The 22340-nt window shown below is 36.7% G+C and overlaps 1 protein-coding gene across 13 annotated transcripts in view; it reads right to left on the bottom strand.

The window, feature by feature from the left end:
- The window catches only part of Piezo (piezo type mechanosensitive ion channel component), a 303168-nt gene that overhangs the window by 198188 nt on the left and 82640 nt on the right, over positions 1–22340 (bottom strand). The gene's annotated exons all lie outside the window — the stretch shown is intronic.

The following is a 22340-nucleotide window of genomic DNA, read 5'->3' as shown; positions in this document are numbered from 1 at the left end:
ACGATAATGGAACGGAACAGAACTGGGACTGAATGATGCTGCTGCCTAACGTTGAGAAACGGGGGAAAGTGTCATTATGGAGTTTTCATTTTCCAGGTCTGACCGGAACTCGAACCTCAACCGCATGTGCGACAGGCCGAAGGAACTTTATAAACCACTAATTACTGATAAGCAGGGAACGGATTTATATGGACTAAAAATATATGAAATATGTAAATATATATGTAGTTATTTTTACCAAAATATGGAATTAAATATGGATTTTTACCAAAATATGGAATTAAATATGGACTTAAAATTATAAAAAAATGACTATGTACGTTAAATATTGGTACATTTTAATCAAACTAAACAAAAAATATAATGGACGTACCTTATCTTCCAATGTAGTTTCAACAAAACACAATTTTTATTGTCTGTTACCATAACAATAGGTTACAAACATTTCTTTCAAGTGCTGAAAAGTGAATCTTCTTCTATTGTCTCTGAGGATAGATTTATACTGACTAAAAGAGCGTTCGACGTCACAAGAAGTAACTGGTACATAATTCAATTTCACAATGTCTGCTGGGGATAAGTCCAAGTTAATCTTCACTGTTGATTCACCACTCATCACAGCAACAACCTTTTGTAGTTCTTCATATCCAGGGTTTTTTGAAAGTACAGTGTCCACCTTAGCTCTTACTGCATCTGCAACTTTACCTCTACCACGATTCAGTTGTTCCACAGTACTATTTATAATTTCAAAACTTTCAGATAGTGAAAGGTGCCTATTTTGGAGACTTTTGAGCGTTTTTATGATGCATGAAAATGTATGCTGAATGTGAGCTAAGTCATTCTTCACACTTATGTCACAGGTAACTGTTTTCGCAGTATCAATTGAGACTGCATCTTCAGAGTCCAATGCAAGGAGAACATTGTTAATAGAGTCTATATGTTCGGCATAATATTCAACTGCTTCTAGCCATGTACCCCATCTAGTTAAAATTGGCTTTGGTGGCAATGGAATTTCAGGGTACATTTCTTTCAACACGTTAACTCTACTGGGAGCTTTGAGAAATACTTTTTTCACTGATGAAATCAACAAATCTACTTTAGGGAAATTGTCTCTGACCACTTCTGCCACACGATGAAATGCATGCGCCACACAAGTAAAATGAGTCAATTTAGGATATACAACAGATAATGCTTGTCCAGCTTTGACCATATAAGGGGCAGCATCGCTAATAAAGAATAACACATTATCGTACATAATACCCTTTGGCCACAGGATACCCATAGCTTCGTTGAACAGTTTAACTATAGTTTTGTTATTGCACTTTTCTAGAACATCACAATGTAAAAGAATTCGTTCAGAATATTGTTCAATTAACAAACCGATAACTACATTACCAACAAGTCTACCTTCTTTGTCGGGAGTCTCATCAATGGAAACCCAAATTGAACTATCTTTAATTTCATCTCTTATCTTCTGTATTGTCTCATCGTAGATGGATGGAGCATACGTCTTCCTAAGTGTTGACTCATCCGGGATTGTATGTTGAGTATATTTTTCAAGGAATTCCCTGAAGACCTTATTCTTTAGTTTGTAGAGAGGAATATCAGCAGAGATGAGAGAACGGCACAGGTCGATGTTAAACTCAGATCTTACATTCGATGTTGTTGGTTGTGTTAAAAACAATTGTCTCTGCTTGGAATTTAGTTGTTTGTTGGCCTGATGTTTACTAGTTGTAATGTGTTGTTGCACCAGGAACTTTTGTGTAGATGATACTGCACACTGACACAAATTACAAAATAATATTTTATTGTCAGTTGATAAACCGTCTTCTTTAAATTCTGAAATGTAACTTGTTAGTTTTGATTTTAAATTGACTGAATGACGTACTTTTGGCATATTTACCGTCTTTATAGTATGATTTACAAAACTGAACCTATGTGTACTCTGACTGGCATTTAACTGTTGAGCTGCACAACTGAAGTCTGTTAAAAATTTTAAATTAAATTAATACAGTTTTGTAACTTACTTTCCCATTGTTGATAGGACTGCTAATTTTCAAATAACTCTGATGTTAAAGGGATTACTGAACATGTGTTTAAATCTCTATTGTTGAAATGTATTTTTAAAAGTTAATGGAATTTTGTTTTGTTTTATTGTTAAACCTAATATAATATGGACTGTTTTATATGAAATATGGAAAATATATGGAAATTAACGAAAATATGTACTAAACTCTAAAATATGGAAAAATATGGAAAATAAAAGTAGGATTTTTCAACCCTACACATTGTGAAACATAAAGATAATGCAAAATATAAATTATATTAGCTTTATAAGTAAATATGTATTTACATATAAATCCTTTCCCTGCTGATAAGCTTACAACCCATAGACATTTTTTTTAAGTACGTGTGAGTTTATTATCTTGAATATAAAACAGGAAGATACGGGACAGCTATCGCTTAAAACAATACAGGACGAATAAATGGAAAACTATACAGAGTGTCCCAAAAGATTCGTACGTAGGGAATGACAGTTCAAATTACGAATGCCACATAATGTGCTCAATGTGGCGGTCTTCGAGAGTCAGGTACAAGTAAATGAATGCGTTCCAATTAGTTACGATGCAAACGCTGCAATATGTCCGTCGTCACATTATAGGCATCGACAGTGCAGTCTTGCAGATGTTGAGTCTTCCAGATTTTCTTCTTGTAGATCTGCGACTTAAGGTGACCTAGAGGTAAAAATTAAGGTCTGTGAGATCTGGAGAGAGAGTTGACTATATTGAGCATATTATCTAATATTTTTATTTTGAACCGACATTTCCTATGTATGGTCACTTCTGGGACACTCTGTATACTACTGTCATCACCTCTACTGGGAAACCAGCCCACGTCAAATTTCTATATCTAGAAGAAAACTCCACTACTTAAGACACAGTGGTAGCCGATTTCAGTAATATTCTAGTAATTTACGGTACCGGTAATTCCAATTGTTTGTAAGAATGTTACAAGTACTAAGTCGATTGATAGCATACTCTTGAACGAAGCGAGCTTCAATTGTTCTACTCGTCCAAATAGCTTATTTATTTTCCTTCTCAGTGTGTAACATTTTAACGCATTTGCTATCTTGAACTGCGATAAGTGAAGAGTTATAGTTCACAGCAACGGCCCCTGTCTGGTCCGGGTCACTTAGCCTGTATGTCAAACCAACTGACAGAATTCAGGGCGCGAACAGTTTCTGTACTTCGAGGTCTGCAGATTGCATTAAGAGTGCGATCAACTGACCAGCTTTCCGCTGGGGCTCGCGTTTACTGCTATATATCTACTGGGACCGACATCAATTCCCGGAAGAGTATTGAAAATTTTAATCTCCTCCCATTCCAGATTGTGCATCCCTTGTCCTGTATTGTCCTAAATTCATTCATTCATTCATCCATTCATTCATTCATTATATTCCATAGACCTTACATGAACAATGAAGGTTTAAGATGTGGAACAAGTCAAAATTTTACAATATTACAATTACAATTTTTACAAATTTTTACAATATTTTACAATTTTTACAGTTTTACAATTTAGTAATTTTCTATAATTTTTACAATTTTGGGCAATTTTTTTACAATATTTTGGCGAAATGTAGTGAGATGAAGTGAGGTCCGAGGATTCGCCAAAAGATTACCCAGCATTTGCCTTTTGGTTGGGGAAAACATCGGAAAAACCCAACCAGGTAATCAAATGAAAGGGGTGAAATGAAGCGATGCCGAGGACTCGCCATAGACCATCCGGCTTCAGTCTCACGGCTGGGGAAAACCTCGGAAGAAACCATTCAATGATACCGAAGGGGGATTCAACCCAACCCCGAACGCAGCTCCGGATCAGCAGCCCAGCAAGTCAAAGTGTGACCTTCCGCAGTGTAGATCATATGACCAGGCTGAAAATCACGTTTCTAAATACCAAATAATAATAATAATAATAATAATAATAATAATAATAATAATAATAATAATAATAATAATAGTAATAATAATGATAGAAAGTCCACGAGGAAGTTCACTGTATTGCTGATGGTGAGAGCAATCGTGGAGTAGATATCATAGCTATAAAAAAAAAAAAAAAAAAAAAAACAAAAAAAAAAAGGAAACTGCCGAAATAATTGATCCTATGATCAGAATTGAGAACTCAAACATCTGAAGTGAACGAAGAGAAAAAGAAAATCTACGAGTCCACCATTCCGTTCTGATCAATCAAGTACAACATTAAAATAATCTCAGTTACCGCTCTCTTCTTTGGAGCGGGAGACACCATTCCGAAAACGTCTGTAAAGTGGAGGGCAAAATACAGCTGAAGAGAGAACTTCAAGATGCCATCGTCATCACCATAATAAAATTTTCTGTAGCGATATTTCGCCAGCATCTTTATGGAGTTCACTCAATTTAAATTGTGCTAGGTCTCTTTTTCCTTATGTCTTAATTTCTTTTGTTTGAAACATGTTTATATTACATTTCATTTTAAATTTCATTGTGAGCTATTCTGTGTCGCAAGAGAAACACAAAATATTGGGTCAAACTAATAAATAAATAAATAAATAAATAAATAAATAAATAAATAAATAAATAAATAAATAATAATTATGAAACGCAGTAGGCCTACTTATAAATAATGTGCTAAATATTTACAAATTCAGCTGAAATTTTCTATTATTATTTATGTGTGTGTGCAAAAAACTGGAAACTGTAGGTCCAATATTTTAAAATTTTCAAATTTACTTCAGTGTACCCTTAAACAAATATAATATGAAAGATTAATTTGCACTAGATTCTACGATAAAATCTCCAATATTTATCTTTCTTTTAGTTAACTTGCTTATTATTCAATGATAATTTTTATATCACCATTATATTTGTATAATTTTTCTAATCACATGCATTTAAACAAATTTATTGCATACACAAAACTATTATTTATGACCAGTTTGGGATATGTGCGAATCAAAACACTGATAATATCCTAATTACTCATAAAATACCGATAGACTGGATAATCGATCATAGGACATCTCCAATATAATCCACTCCGCTATTCCTTATTGATTCACTATAATGTGCGACTGATGCTTAGTCAAGAAACCTAATCACGGCACAGTTTCAACATTTTAAAACGCTATGACCTATGCCCACGACCTGGGTGTGTTGGGATCCACTCTTCAACCCTACAGCTTCCTGTCACTACACTACATTAAAATATCGTGTTCCTCTTCAGTGACCGCCCCTTAACAACACATCTTTTATAAAGATGGTTCACGCCTTGTTTCCCGATCATAACCGCCCCTTTCCAATGCATCATTTTCTAATATGGTTCACATCTGTTCCTCATTCGCAACTACCGCTTGTCAAATGTTGTATCTTCTGCGTAGTAAACTATAATATATTATATTTGAGTAAACATATTTCTTTACATTAATTTTAAACTGTCAAGTATTTATCCCATTCTATACAATGTCGAAGTCCTACACTGTTTGTACGGACATAGTTGTTAATGATTGGAGGTGTATTATGAAAACCACTTTTTTTTTCGAGGAAACTGAAGTTCTGGAGACATACTGTTTACTATTTCATTTATAATTTGTAATGTTTGTAAGAAAACAACTTATGCTCCTATACTGGAATGCTTTTTAAAACTTTCACAATTACAAAAAAGGATGGACAGAAACTAAAAATCATTGAACGCAAAATCTGGAGGAAAATATTTGGTACAGTATTACACCCAAACAATTTAGAATGGAGAAGATTGAAAAAAGTAGTTTAGAGTTGATAAAGGAAATTTGGCGTTGTTTCAGAAGTGAACGCTAAGAGTCTGAAGTGGATAGACATGTGAGGAACAAACTTTCAAAACTTGACATGTCTATTTTCAGAAACATTTCAGATGCCAAAAACTTACGTCTTTGCAAAGAACACAATATTTTCTATAGTGAAATATTAAAGATTTTTTTGCTATAGATTCATATAACATTTCACCACAGAAGTATTTTCTTTTATTAGACACAGACATATTTGTAGCATTTTCTGAAAATGGACATGTCAGGTATTGAAAGTTTGCTCCTCGTGTAGTCAGGGAGGCTCACCGGGCTGAAGCCACCCACTTCATTTTTCAAGACATATTTTTAAATATTATATTTAAAGCAAAAAGAAACAATATAGCATTGGCGTTGCAATTGCAACACTGAAAGAAACATATTGTTTGACTGTTTCCCCCAAAAATGACCAATATTTAGAACAACAAATCATTTAGACCTATATTTTTGCTGACAGTTGTTTTAAATTGAGCTATGATTTTCAAAGAAATTACTGTATGAATTTTCTTTCCCAAGAAAAACTGCAAACATCGGGAGAAGAGTTCGGGGCAGAAGAAGATCAGGTGATAGACGATATTAAGATATATGGATCATTCATTCATTTAGTATTCTGCCCAAAGGCAGGTCTTTCACTGCAAACCCAGCTTTCTCCCACCTTTATATTGGAAAAAACTGGGCTTGCAGTGAAAGATCTGTCCTTAGGCGAAACACTGAATAAATGAATAAATTTATTTTTTATCATTTGTTTTTTATTTTCATATTTTTTCCTATTTATCTCTATTTTGCCATCACAACTCTACTGCTTCATTAAATAATCTAGCTATAGTGGTATGGCTAGCAGCACTCATTTCTTGGCAGTTGAGAAGGAAAGACAAGGAAATCCCGAAAATATACGAGTTTTATGTATTTATTACAAAAATTTGCTTTTATGCGCTAACATACAAAATATGCATTTTCGCCAATTGGGTCCAGGAAGTGCGTAACATTGCCATATGAAATATCAGTTATGTTCAATGAAGCAAAATATGTTGTTGTTTTCTAATGCCAGGCATTTGACAATAAAGTCATTTGACCTCTTGCACTCCAATATTTTTCAAAGATATTATCATGACCTGCCACTGAAGCACAGATTTTGAGATGTTCCGAATCCATTTCTTGGTTTGAGTTGCACAATGGGCAGTTAGGGGACTGATATATTCCAATTCTATGCAGGTGTTTGGCCAAACAATCATGGCCTGTTGCCAATCTAAATGCAGCTACAGACGATTTTCGTGGTAAATCGGGAATTAACTGTGGATTTTGATGCAGAGAGTTTCATTTTTTCCTTTGGGATTGAGTTATCAAATTTTGTTTGTTGAAGTCTAAGTATGTAGATTTAATAAATCTTTTCACAGAGTAATACGTAGATTTAGTAACAGGTCTGTAAGCAGCAGTGCTGCCCTTCTTTGCTAAAGCATCCGCATTCTCGTTTCCCAGGATTCCACAATGGGATAGTATCCATTGGAATACAATTCTTTTATTGAGTGATATTGAGAGAGCATTTTAGTTATTTCTGCTGTTTGAGATGAAGGTGTGTGTTTAGAGACGATTGATAGAATAGCTGTTTTGGAGCCTGACAATATAACTGTATTCCTAAATTTATTGATGTGGCATAGAAGATTCCTGATACATTCACTTATTGCAATGATTTCACCATCAAAACTTGTTGTTCCATATCCAAGAGATCTATAAAGTGAGAAGAGACAGCACTTAACACCTGCACCGGCACCTTGTTCTCTGGAGATCAAGGATCCGTCGGTGTATAAATGAAGCCAGTTTTGTGGAGGGTACCTAATATTAATTGTCTCTAAAGACAATTGTTTCAGCATTTCAGTGTTTAATTCTGATTTCAGTATTTCTTCTGTTAAATTTAGATTATATTCTATATTTAATAGAGTTAAAGGGTTTGGTTTAATTTGTAAGTTTTCAATATATATATATATACACTGTATATATATGTAAAAACATAAAAATTCCGGGTCCTACTGATAACCATGGACCCTAGCACCATTAAAATAGCGGTCACGGGCTGTGCGTTACATTTAGAGATTGTGCCGTGCGCTTCATTCTCGCAGTGTGGGAGGATGGAGGAAGCAGTTTATCTGCAGCTGAACCTCGGATAGCTTCACATTATTGCAGCAAGGTGTTTCATTGCACAGCTCTTTATCGTTTGTTTTGCCTTCAGTTGGTGTGAACACCTGCGATGCTCAACGGAGTGAAAAGTAGCAGAGAAAGAACGCAGGCCAACCGCGCGCGGTGTCTTCAATGTGGAGGGCAGACTCCATCAACTGGTTGCTTCAATAGGCAGCTTGCTTGGTGGAACATTTAAAAGAATCGCGAAAATTACAAAAATTTGTGAATTTATTTGACACTCCGAAATTATTCTGAACTTTTTTTTTCATCTCCGACTTGATTTCTCGACTTCAGAAAGGAAACCCAGGACGATGAGCCAAACCCTTCCTTGAACTTAAAAAAAGAATACATATTTACTCGTAGATTTTAATATTTTTATCCATAATCGTTATTCCTCCTCTAATTTTTCACTGTCAGAGTAACAAAATCTACATCGACATAAGGCACAGTCCTCCTACCCCTCCTTCAATATAACCCCTGTGCTTGGTGCTGCGGCACGTTCAAATTTTTTATTGGTTATTTTACGACGCTGTATCAACATCTCAGTTTAATTAGCGTCTTAATGAAGTGAAGGTGATAATGCCGGTGAAATGAGTCCGGGGTCCAGCACCGATAGTTACACAGCATTTGCTCATAATGGGTTGGGGAAAAAAAAACAGAAAAAACCTCAACCAGATAACTTGTCCGTACCAGGATTCGAACCCGGGTCACTTTTTTCGCGGTCAGACGCGGTAACAGTTACTCCACAAATGTGGACACATTCAAATTATAATGCTATCTTTATTATAGAGAGACCTACCGCGTAATACCGATCTTGTAATTAAATGAATTCGACACAACATGAAATTCAACTAGTTGTGGAATGTATTGAGAATGTTGTTTTGACAGTTCTGCAGTGCAGATGTTAAATATTGTGCATTGTCGATTTTAAACTCATTTTAAGAGCGGCATTCACCCGTTCGTTCGAGTTCTGACTTTATTGTAAAACGTTCATTTAATGTTTTGTGCGTTTGAAAGTTAATAATAATAATAATAATAATAATAATAATAATAATAATAATAATACACAACATTTAGAATGCCAATAATGTAAATTGTAAATCATTTTAATAATGAAACCCACCCCCTCCCCCTTGTCAAAATTCTGCGTACGCCACTGAACACCACACGACTTCTTGGTATTATATCAGAGAGAGTGTGTGTATGTGTGTGTGTGTGTGTGTGTATATATATATATTACACTTACTTACAGATGGCTTTTAAGTAACCCGAAGGTTCATTGCCGCCCTCACAAAAGCCCGCCATCGGTCGCTATCCTGTGCAAGATTAATCCAGTCTCTATCATCATATCCCACCTCCTTCAAATCCATTTTAATATTATCCTCCCATCTACGTCTCGGCCTTCCCAAAGATCTTTTTCCCTCTGGCCTCCCAACTAACACTCTATATGCATTTCTGGATTCGCCCATACGTGCTGCATGTCCTGCCCATCTCAAACGTCTGGATTTAATGTCCTTAATTATGTCAGGTGAAGAATACAATGCGTGCAGTTCTGCGTTGTGTAACTTTCTCCATTCTCCTGTAACTTCATCCCTCTTAGCCCCAAATATTTTCGTAAGAACCTTATTCTCAAACACCCTTAATCTCTGTTCCTCTCTCAAAGTGAGAGTCCAAGTTTCACAACCATATAGAACAACCGGTCACATAACTGTTTTATAAATTCTAACTTTCAGATGTTTTGACAGCAGACTAGATGATAAAAGCTTCTCAACCGAATAATAACACGCATTTCCCATATTTATTCTGCGTTTAATTTCCTTCCGAGTATCATTTATATTTGTTACTGTTGCTCCAAGATATTTGAATTTTTCCACCCCTTCGAAGGATAAGTCTCCAATTTTTATATTTCCATTTCGTACAATATTCTGGTCACGAGACATAATCATATACTTTGTCTTTTCGGGATTTACTTCCAAACCGATCGCTTTACTTGCTTCAAGTAAAATTCTCGTGTTTTCCCTAATCGTTTGTGGGTTTTCTCCGAAATTTATACACGTCATCCGCATAGACAAGAAGCTGATGTAACCCGTTCAATTCCAAACCCTGCCTGTTATCCTGAACTTTCCTAATGGGATATTCTAGAGCGAAGTTAAAAAGTAAAGGTGATATTGCATCTCCCTGCTTTAGCCCGCAGTGAATTGGAAAAGCATCAGATAGAAACTGACCTATACGGACTCTGCTATATGTTTCACTGAAACACATTTTAATTAATCGAACTAGTTTCTTGGGAATACCAAATTCAATAAGAATATCATATATATATAATGTTGTTTACCCATCACCTATTAAACAGAAAGTAATCACTAAGCACACCAGCACGAGCATATCAATCACAATATCCATCATCCTCAATCAAACAATAATGTAAATATCGTATTCAAATTATTATGATGTACCAAAGTACATATGATATTTCCGTGCAGAAATTCTGCGTTATCATATGATGAAGGATTGATAGAACACTGATGTGCCACTGCCACATTTTCTGTGACACAGCACATGCGGGTAGGCCACCAAAGGGAAAACTAAGAGGTAGAATTTAAACTGAGGGGATTCGATCCGGCATCGGAACTGGAATCCGGTGTGGCTTAGTGGATAAAGCGTTAGCACGTAGAGCTGAAAACCCGGGTTCGAGTCCCGGTGCTGGAGAAAATTTTTTTCTGTTCTATTCATCCTTCATCATATCGTGTTTATAACTGAACTTAACTAGGTCACAAGCAGAATGAGGACAACAAAGACCGTTAACGTGTTATAGGAACATCCTGTCAAGCAGGTATACACGTATACGATGGTACGAGTAAGTAGTCACAACCCCAGCCCCGCTTGTTACTGTAATGATTGGCAAGGTTCACCAGCGTTTAAACTCAAAGGCGGGAAGTTTCCTGTATGTATAAAAGATAAAAATAAAAAAAGCAAAGTATAATCGAATCATCTCGAGACCTCTCCATCACCAGTTTAGACTACTGCCGGAACAAAAATAACAGGCGTCTGTACACATACTAATCTGGCAACCCTGCTGGAATCTATTTTATTGTAAGATTTTTTTTCCATCTCTCAAAGTAAATTTTGGTACCCGTATATATATTTTTTTTCTTGCTCAAGAAATAGAATTTCTGAGCATTATCGGGTTCCATTCTCGGCACAGAAGGGGAAATCCGCCTCTTTATCGGAACTAGTTATCTTTTTGTCCTTCGTGGCTGTGGCCTTGAACTACGTAGACCACGTGACCAGGAAGTTTCGCCGTGTCTAATGTCGGCTCACGATTATCATGGAAGTGAGGACAGAACAGGTCGAAAGGTCCTCAAAGGAAAACAATTACAGTTCCGAATAATAGTAATAATATCATATCTTGAACAGGATGTCCCGAAATTCGGACACACGGGTTACAATTCAGCCCCGGGCATAAGTGGGGCGCTACGCCGCCTTATAAACAAACGCAGAGTAAGGCTCTCTGCATCAGTGTAGGTTTCAGTTGCTTAGCGAGAGCCAAAAATTCGTTCCACGCAATCAATGGAATTTCCTTAAACCCGGTGTCCATTTTTTAACCGGAGTTTTCAATCTATCGTGCATCCCTAATTTTTCCGTCACGAGGCTGGATGCACTCCGTTCCATATCGACACCCTTTAAAAATTTCTTTGTTGTCGGCCTGGATGGCTCAGTCGGTAGAGTGCTCTGTGCGTTCGATTCCGGCTCAGGTCGATGGCATTTAAGTGTACTTAAATGCGACAGGTTCATGTCAGTAGATTTACTCCTGCGGGACAAAACTCCGGCACACCAGCGACGCTGATATAACCTCGGTAGTTGCGTCGTTAAATAAAGTATAATCAAAAATTTATTTATTTGGTATAGCCGGAATCGAACCCGGAAATTCCTAATTAAAGTCATATAAATAGCCACTTCATCAAGAAGGCGGTGGTAATATTACTACTGAAATAAAATTACGGACATTTTGCTCATTAAGTTTCTACACACATTATCCAGCTTTCCCCACTACCGAGGCAGCTGGAAACTTGTACATCTTAATTGAAGGGTTCAGAACCATAGTGGGCCAAGCGCCATTTACTAAAATCGTAGAAAATAAGGATTAAAATGAAGTTATTACCATAATTCAATGGAAACATATAGCAAGTAACATGAAGTATATACATTAAAAGTAAATGATAGTCTATATCAATCTTCATTAAACTTGATATTCACTTAACTTTAACCTTTGCTTTCTCAGTTTTTAATAAATGGCACTTGGCCCACTATGGCTCTGAACCCTTCAATTGATATCAAATGAACATGTGCTGATATGCAACATGACAATTATTTTTCGTAATAATACAATCAGTTGTGTTCCATCATAGCGTCTGAAATATGGCATTCAGCGATTATGATATAGGAAGATGACATATTGTAGTTTGTCATTATTTTTTCACCGAACAGTCTTATTCAGAGGGGGCTGCTACGTCAGGTGTTGTTTCCTCATTTTCTTGAATGAGTTCAGAAAATGTCAGATTGCTTCCTTCGCAAAGGCCATGACGAATACATAACTCAATTCTCTTCCTATTCTTACAATCATCCAATATTATAATCATTGAATGACACAGTTCACTGTCACAGTATGACAGTAACGTTTTAATAAAATCTAGACGTTAAATATAATCGCATTCCAAAGCTTTGAAAAGCAACAGAAAAGAAAAATCGCAGCGTAGGTGCTTCAAGCGTTATCTATATATAAACACTGATGTGTGAAATGCGTAAGATTAGATATATTTAATTATCAAGTTTGCTTTCTATGACGAAGTGAACGCAATTCAAGAGCCAATGAAAACATATTTAATCCAAAGCACAATGACGCTACCACATCACCAAATTAGACCAATGTTGACTCGATTCATGTGTAGATATCTTTTACCATAAGATTCGTATCCATAAGTCGTCATTCAAAATTAACAACTGTGACTTAATATATATCTATAATAATAACAAGTGACAGAGAATGAAAACTTCTGCTTAATTTGACGTTAAAAAATGGACATTAAGTGAATTTCCAGCAGATTTAAAAGAATTTTCAACATTTGCTACAGAGGTTAGTATTCTCCCAAAGATACCCTACATTTGAGGTATAACAAATTGTGGCTAGCATCATTCATTTTGAAAGAAAGAAAGAAAGAAAGAAAGAAAGAAAGAAAGAAAGAAAGAAAGAAAGAAAGAAAGAAAGAAAGAAAGAAAGAAAGAAAGAAAGAAAGAAAGAAAGAAAGAAAGAAAGAAAGAAAGAAAGAAAGAAAGAAATGTGTAAGTTCTATATAAATCACTCTGTAGAAATTTTATAAAGCGTGTATTGGACCAAATAAATCTCATTTTGTAATTCAATTCAACACAAATACAGGGTCATCATTTTATTTTTACTTCAATTTTTATTGTACCTGAGTTTTTTTTCACTCCCACCCCTTCTACTAATGAAGTTTCAACTGTCCTCCACACAGAATCAAGACCGCATATAGTAAACAGCATTGAGTTAGTGAGTATAGTACGTTTCAGAAATATGTTCACGTTTTCCAGTGACGAAAGAACTTTCAATATTGAATCATATTTTCGCACAGGTACTGTCCGTTTGCCTACGTCGTATCCCGATTTCCCCCACCTGCTTCTGCTTGCCTCTCTGTAATAGCTGGGCTGTCTTAGCTCTTTTCTGAAAACATGAATTTCTGTTAGGAATTGATCGTTTACGTAATATTATAAACTGTTTAAAATAACTTAAATAGAAGGGCCTCGTTAAGTAATTAACTGTCACGTGATTTCCCCCCTTTCTACGATCCTGCGGCATAACCACTTGGACGGACAGTAGATAGCATGTCTGAGTAATTTTATCTGTACGGGTCGGGCAGAAGTGAAGATTGAATTTACAGTACGCAAGGTACTCTTTTATAGAGTAGGTATAGAATTATTTCAACATGAGTTACTAGTACGAAGGACGAAACTGGCAATTGGAGTTAGATGCAATAGTCTATAGTGAGATAATATGCACAAAAGAACTGAAGCCTGTATCGAAAACGGCCACCATTTTCAAAAATGTGTTTAAATATCCATATTATGATTATTTTTCATTTTAACTTCATTCTCTAAATTGTACGCTAATGTGCATACGTTCCAATGGATAACTCAGTTGGTGAGTAAAAACACTTATTATTAATACAGTACTGCATTTTGATTAAACAAAAACCTAATGAAAATTATCGAACTCAAAATTGCGATATTTCCTAGTCTACGTAAATGGATGAACTACTTTTCTTCCCTCCTGTACCTAGTAACGTGATTTGTTTGTATTTTATGCCAGTATCATAGAAATCCAGTCGTGGAAAGGGGAGCAAACAGTGTTTCCGGTTCTCTAAAGGTATAGCCAGGTTAATATTAAAAATGTTAGTAAAAATAAAATGATGTCCCTGTACAAGAATTGATAATAGTATAGTACGGGCAGTTTTTTCTACTACATTCTTGTTTGTTTTTGTCTATGATACTGCACGAGTAGGTAGCGTTTGTGTTTACGAAAAATGTGCGATTCTGAATTTGGTAGAGGGCAATGAGAAAAAGTTTGCCTAGGCACTAATAGGCATCTAAACCCGCTCCTGAGTGACCACTCGTAGTCTCAGAAAGGAAACTTTGATCACACCGGGGCGGCCTCACGACGATTCCTTGAATCCAGCCCAGGCAGCCGGTGCGGAGGACAATGGTCAATCGATCGAAGTATGCGTGTCATTTTGAGTAAATGGAGTAACGAACGGCTCGATAACATTGTCGTGCGAAAGACGAGGCGAGGGCGACACCAAGGATTGGGAATCGGAAGGCCGGCCGACCGTCTCCGGTCAGATATGAGCATGAAAACGCAAGGCAGCGTCAACAAACATGTTTATCGCCACAACAACCCGGCTACTGCAACAATATTATGATGCCGATACCAACTTCTACCACCCCTGCGGTGGCAGAGTGATCAGACCTTCGGCCTGCCACACAGGCGGCCAGGGTTCGAGTTCCGGTCAGGCCTGGAATTCTTCATTGAAAAATCCATAGTGATACTTGTGGCGGACAAGATCGCAGTTTGGGTTTTTCTCGGGATTCTTCCGTTTTTCCCAATTTTAGTCATTACATAATTTCGTCACCATTACTCCATTTCGTCATCATTCCATAGCAGACGTCTCCAAAAGCGTACTCGCGAGTAAGCCCCTGAACGGAACCGAAGCCAGTACGTAATGAGCGCGCTACGCCTCACTCGTCCCCACCTTACTGTACTCGATGTTTATGCGCAAACGAAGAGCAGTGGCGGACTGCCATTATCATTGTGTTGGTTGGCGTGTTCCACCTTTTCACAATGTCTTCTAATCATGGACGTATTGTCGGACCATCGAATCTATGCCCCTTCAGCGCTGTCGTCGTTCTTGGAAAAGTTAACGCCTCTACTCACCCCATTCCACCCGTTTCTCTCCCACTACGTCAAACAGCAGGCCACGAATCTTGCCGAATAGGGATGTTGCCAAACTTCCGTCAAACAGTGTTATGTCTCTTGAATATTGCTTATAATAATGTAAGGTTAATTATTACTTATTCATAATTTAATTTAAGTAGGTCTAATGACGCTGATTGACTTATGCAAAATGCTATTACTTGCTTAATAATACTTCTTTCACCACTCCGTGCTGCAGTATTCATGTTGCGTTGACAACACTGGACTGCAAGTGCAAATAAACTGTCCTGCAAGAAGGCTCAAAATTGTGAGTAGTGGGGGAGAGAAAGAGAGAGGGATAGAAAAGAGAGAAATAGGAATACAGGGGGAGAAATGAATTGCCGAGGCTAAAAAGGAATAAAGGTTCAGTTCGCATATCTTACGGGGGCACAGATCCAATGGTCGGACTATGGTACATTCAAGGATGAAAAGGAAGATATATATATATATATATATTTTTTTTTTTGAGTTAGTAGGAAGAATGTGAAATGCTTAATTTGTTCGAAAATTCTTAAGGGTGTGTTAAAATTCAACATGCGACGATAATACTCGACTCTTCACAAAGAATATCATACAATTACAGGCATGTTGGCCATGTGAAAATAATTTATTTTGGGGCTATCTGTATGACTGTTGGTTATACATAATAATGAGTATATTACAATACGTTTACACTCAGTTCCGCTTGACAAACATATAGTTTTTCGTTTAATTTTAGATAAAATGCGTAGGCCTACAAATATTTTGATAAATATAAAACAAGAATATACAAACACAAATCACACACGTGTCCTCAGTCTTAAACAAAAAAAAAAGCTTCTTGCTAGCTATGTTCTAACTTGGAATATTGGAATATCAATGAAGCCCTTTACAGAAGCATCATTTGTAAAATCGTGCATACAGGACGTTATTAAAATTCTGTGTCCAGAACAAGTCAAAGTTTAAGAAAATTAAATTGTTTCCAATTACAGTTCAGAGAAGGAATTTCAAGATTGTGAATGTAATTGAATCTGAAGTCGAAACCACAATAAACCAGTTTGTAGCTTACTCACTTGCATTGCACGAAAGCACAGATAGAAATGACAAAGCTCACCTAGCCATTTTCATCCGAGGAGTTAATGAACATTTTACTGTGTCTGAATGTCTTCTAGATGTAATTACAAAATACAAATGGAGAAGATCTTTTCCAGGCACTGAAAGGCACCATAGAACAGAAGAGGTTGAATTTGCAATGGCTTGTTTCAATAGCAATAGACGGGGCTCCAGCTTCATAGTATGTCAAAATAATATACAAACGTATGATATTTCTTATTCTTTTGATGTTATTATTTGTAAATTTAAGCAAACCGTTGCCGCGATTCCCCACTGATCGCTCCCATCTGTTGAGGTACGAGTCTCTTCCCCTTTTCTAGCCTTGCAGCACACTGTGTTCGGCGGGCAGCATCGAGAGCACGAATGACGATACGCTTTTTGGAGACCTCTGTTCCATAGCATTCCCCAATCGCCGGCTGGCGACGCGCGGAGAGGGCTGGCCTAGGGACGAGGAGGATTGCCTGCTCAAAACCTGGGTACGCAGCGAACCTTAGTGTAGTCAGCCGGTTGGGTTTGGGAATGCGCCAAACTTTGACGGTTAGCGCAATAGGTCGTAACAGGCCGTTTCCAAATTACAAACATTTTGTAATATCCCAATACTTTCTCTGAGGGCGTAACACTGTAAGCCGGACAGTCGCCGGCTCGATTCCCGATAGGAACATGGATATTCTCCACTGATTTAATTCTTCTGGCCGCACTATGGTCCTGACGTTTATTCATCCTCTTTACAAAAATAAGTGCTACAGACATTGTTTGGAGGGTAAAGGTGGCAGGCAAGTAGGAATGACACACCCCTACTTGCGGGAGACTTAACCACCCGCCACCCTCTATGCCTCCATGGCCTGTAATACTTTCTCTAATGACCAACGAGTTAGAAAGAGAAAGGTATAGAGTGGTCATTGCGCCGCCATGTTTGAAGAAAATTGAACGACGTCGGTAATGAACTTATGCGCCCAAAACAAAGGGGGCGTGGTGATAACTGACATTAGAATCGTCAGCTGTCTTAATTTCGTTTGCATAAATCAGTTAAACTGAAGTGGAAAAACCTAGTATTTCGTGAAATACGTGCTAGGAACTTAATCTAAACTTATGTACGCTACATTTAAAACACTTGAGCTATTCCTAGAAGGAATGCTTAAAATTGTCATGTAGTATGACAAAAAGTCCTAGCAAATATACTGAAGAAAATGTTAATATTCCTAGGTTCTTTTAAATGCGACCTGCAAGATTGCCTATAAAATGAACGAGTATGATTCGGATGATTTTATTAAATTGTTTTCCCAGTCTCTACACGTTGCAAAACTATTTACTATACCATAAGATATAGAATGAAAGTAGGCCCTATCTGTAGTAAACAACCTTTACCTCCAAGCTTGTAACGTGGGTGAAACATGACAAAACACGCTTTCAGTTTTTTTGTTACAGTAAAGTATAATTATTATCGAAATGTGAACGTGAGGCCAACAGCCGGCTGGTCTGTCTGAGCCTTTCAAGGGCTGTGGCAAAACAGATAATTATTAGTGTATAATTGAGCACCCACGTACAATAATGGGGTAAGTAGTTACGAAATATATTCATACTTACCCCATTATTGCACGTGGGTGCTCAATTATGTTCTTTCATGTCCTTCCAGTCAAAATACTAACAACAATACGACCTACCCCAGAGTTTTGCGTTATTTTGGATGCGAGTGTCGAAATGCAATTTTAATATTTGATTGCTATTACTAGGTTTCAAACGGAATTGTAGCGGTTTTATCCGTATTTAGTTTAACTTTATTACTAGTGAACCATTTATTTGATTAATCGTTTGTCTTCGAAATAGGCCTACTTCTTATAAGCTACAGCTCATCGTCTTCTTGTATAAGCAGTAAGGACAGAAGGAGCAGAAATGAAGGATGCCGGTGTCGAAATACAGTTTTAATATTGTATTGCTATTTGTTTTTCACTGGGTCTGAAACGGAATTGTATTGGTTTTATCCTTATTTAGTTTAAGTACATTACCAGTGAACCATTTATTTTGTTTATGCCGGGCGTTGTTACACATTTATGCATGAAAAAAAAATGCTGCTAATTAACAAAACTATGGACTTAATTTCATAAAATTTACATGAAATATGATATATCAGTTGTCTTTTTCCTTTTGACATTGCAGTTATATGCAGCACACATAACAGGCATGTTTTTTCTTCGTTTTTTTTTTTTGTACTTCTTACCTCCGTTATACAACATTGTAAGCAGACGAATTTTTACAAAGGCGGGCGCTTAGCTCAGATCTGCCGTGTTTCGCGGTGGCAACGTAAAGAGCGCTGTACAGGACAACATGGCCACTCTATAGTCTTCTCTTTCTAACTCGTTGTTAATGACTAATGAGCAGACATCGGATTCTAGGGCAAATGCCTATTTTGTTTCTTTAGGAGAAAAGTAAAAATAATTATAAATATTTGTGTTTCATGGAAATTGAAAGGTATTCAAAGAGTTTTATAGTGCCCTAAAATGCCCTAAAACGGTTATTAGAGCCTAATTTGTTAATATTCGCCTAAAAATGCCTAACTCACTGTAAAGTTTCGCATTTTACTCTTACTTTTTATAATTTATACATGCATTCACTGCGAAATTTAAGGCATTTAAAAAGTGGAAAGTTTGCTTCACACCGGCCATGAAACCATTGATAAAGGAAACAAAATGTTTTGAATCTCACGACACTCGCAATAGATTTCACCGAATTTAACATGTTTGGAGGCATAAATGCCGACAAAGAACCAACCTTAGTTTTGAAGCAGGCAACAATCACAACATGTGCTGCTACCGATTCAGAGATATACTATACTATAAAAATGACTGTTTTCGGTCTGAAACCGATTAGCTGTACTGCCCTTCAGAGTGTCATAAAATCACAATTTTTGGAGAAAGAGTGTTTTTGAAATATTTATGAAAAGTCGTAAAACTGCGAATTAGTAGGGTAAACCGTTACAAAATATTTAAAAGAACGGTCCTCCTAGTGTTAACACTACCAGGAAATGCAACAATAAGTGGAACTTTGTATTTTTGCGCCTGCTTTCAAAATGATTCTCAGTGACAAAAGGCAAAGGTTAACTGTGGAGAATTTAGAAAAAATTCTGGTGGTGTACTGTGCAGATAATTATAATAAAGTCTGAGAATGGAACTGAATTTCAATAACTTAAAATGAGTAATCTTGATATCAATAATCATTATTTCATTAGTTTCAATATATTAAATTTGTGCAGCTCTGTTTATAAATATAATATAGTATTCTTTTTTAATGTTTAAACATACTTTTTTGTGCGTATTTTAGTGTATAACTAAAAATTTCAGTGAAAGAAATAAGTATGATACCTTGATGTGCCTAAAATGCCTATTTTCATTAAAATAGAGCCTAATTTTACAAATTTTGAGCTTATTTTAGGCGCCTAAAACTGCAATTTTTAGTGCCTAAAAATCCGATGTCTACTAATGAGACAATATTAATACAGTGGCTCTATAGTTTAAAATGACAATCCTACAGCAAGGCATAAAATAACACAATCCATTTACCCTATCGACAATAAGCGAGTTCTTGTAGATGTGTATGAGCACAAGTTCTCACCTACGAGCTTGCGAATTATTCAACAGATGACAACTCGCGTATTATTTGAGCAAGACTATTTCGAAAACGTATTAACATTTTTAAATAATTTATAAAATAATAATATAAAACAATTTCTTCCAGCTTTCTTCAATTAACATATTATATTATAAATAAATATACGTAATACTTACATTTTCTAACACGGCAATCACGCAATTCAAGGCCCACTATATTGTTAAGGAAACAATCAAAATACAGTCGAACCTCGGTATCTCGAGCCTCTATTATTTGATGAAAGAGAGATGGAACGGAGAAAAATTCTCTCCGGCGCCGGGATTTGAACCCGGGTTTTCAGCTCTACGTGCTGATGCTTTATCCACTAAGCCACGCCGGATACAATCCCGACGCCGTTTAGAATCGTCTCAGATTAAGCTCCATCTCTTGGGTTCCCTCTAGTGGCCGCCCTCTGCACTACGTCATAGATGTCTATGAACGCAGGACCGAAGTCCATACATGTGTTGAGGTGCACTCAGATGAGTGACTGATTGGCCGGGATCCGACGGTATGGGCGCCGTCTTAAATCACAAAGTGATTTATTACGCATATCATATATATTTTGATGTACCGAAGTACATATGATATTTCCATGCAGATATTCTGCGTCATCACATGATGAAAGAGAGATGGAACGGAGAAAAATTCTCTCCGGCGCCGGGATTTGAACCCGGGTTTTCAGCTCTACGTGCTGATGCTTTATCCACTAAGCCACGCCGGATACAATCCCGACGCCGTTTAGAATCGTCTCAGATTTAAGACGGCGCCCATACCGTCGGATCCCGGCCAATCAGTCACTCATCTGAGTGCACCTCAACACATGTATGGACTTCGGTCCTGCGTTCATAGACATCTATGACGTAGTGCAGAGGGCGGCCACTAGAGGGAACCCAAGAGATGGAGCTTAATCTGAGACGATTCTAAACGGCGTCGGGATTGTATCCGGCGTGGCTTAGTGGATAAAGCATCAGCACGTAGAGCTGAAAACCCGGGTTCAAATCCCGGCGCCGGAGAGAATTTTTCTCCGTTCCATCTCTCTTTCATCATGTGATGACGCAGAATATCTGCATGGAAATATCATATGTACTTCGGTACATCAAAATATATATAATATATATAATCTATTATTTGAATTTTCGATTACTCGTAGTAATTTATATTTCCCGAACAAAATTCCTATAATTTACATGTCGTTTTTTCTCTTTAAGTCGAATTTCTATAACTCGAATTTTCGGCATCTCGAAGCTTAAAATTATATCCCTAGCACTCAAACTTGTTCTTTATCTCGAATATTTATTTTTACAGTGATATATATAGTGCAACTTGTCTCATTCGAAGGTTTTAATTCGAATTTTCCACCGATTACTGTAGTTGAGTTCACAGCACTTTCTTCCAAGTGTTGCCGCTTTCTGTTCTAACAGTCACTTTCATTACATACAGCACATTGTTGCGTTTAAACGTCGAGTCAGTTTAGTTACAGACATCACATTGTCGCGCCAGTCTTGTTATGTAATGTACATTAATGTACCAATACAGGAACAATCATCAGTGAGTGACTCTGTGTTTACATCACTAAATATGTGAGAACTTTGTGAGGAAGCTCGAGCACAGAAAATGAAGCAGAAGATGATGACGGATTTCTTCAAGTCATGAAAAGGTAGATAAAGGCCAGTTTGCATTTTATATTGCTAAATTTAACTTAGATAATGTAATAAAGCTTTCATCATTACGAACATCCATTTTTATTAGACAAATTTAGACAACTATATGTTGTAAGCCTACATACAGTATATTTTTCTACCAGTATATCACAAATTTAATATTTTTCCTGCGTATTTCGATAACTCTAATTTTCGATAAGTCGAATTTATTTTGACATCCCCTAGCGATTCAAGATATCGAGGTTCGACTGTATTTAACATCGGAACATCATGTGCGACAAGATATTAACCCTAGCATTACCAAGATTGAGAAAAAATTGCTCACCATTTTTATTATCTAAAACTTTTTGCAATAACTGAAATCTGACAGTTTTCACTC

This window comes from Periplaneta americana, chromosome 12 (genome assembly GCF_040183065.1).
Source record: "Periplaneta americana isolate PAMFEO1 chromosome 12, P.americana_PAMFEO1_priV1, whole genome shotgun sequence".
Classification (NCBI taxonomy): Eukaryota; Metazoa; Arthropoda; class Insecta; order Blattodea; family Blattidae; genus Periplaneta; species Periplaneta americana.
Note: the sequence above shows the minus strand (reverse complement) of the source record. Positions and strands in the feature narration are given on the sequence as shown.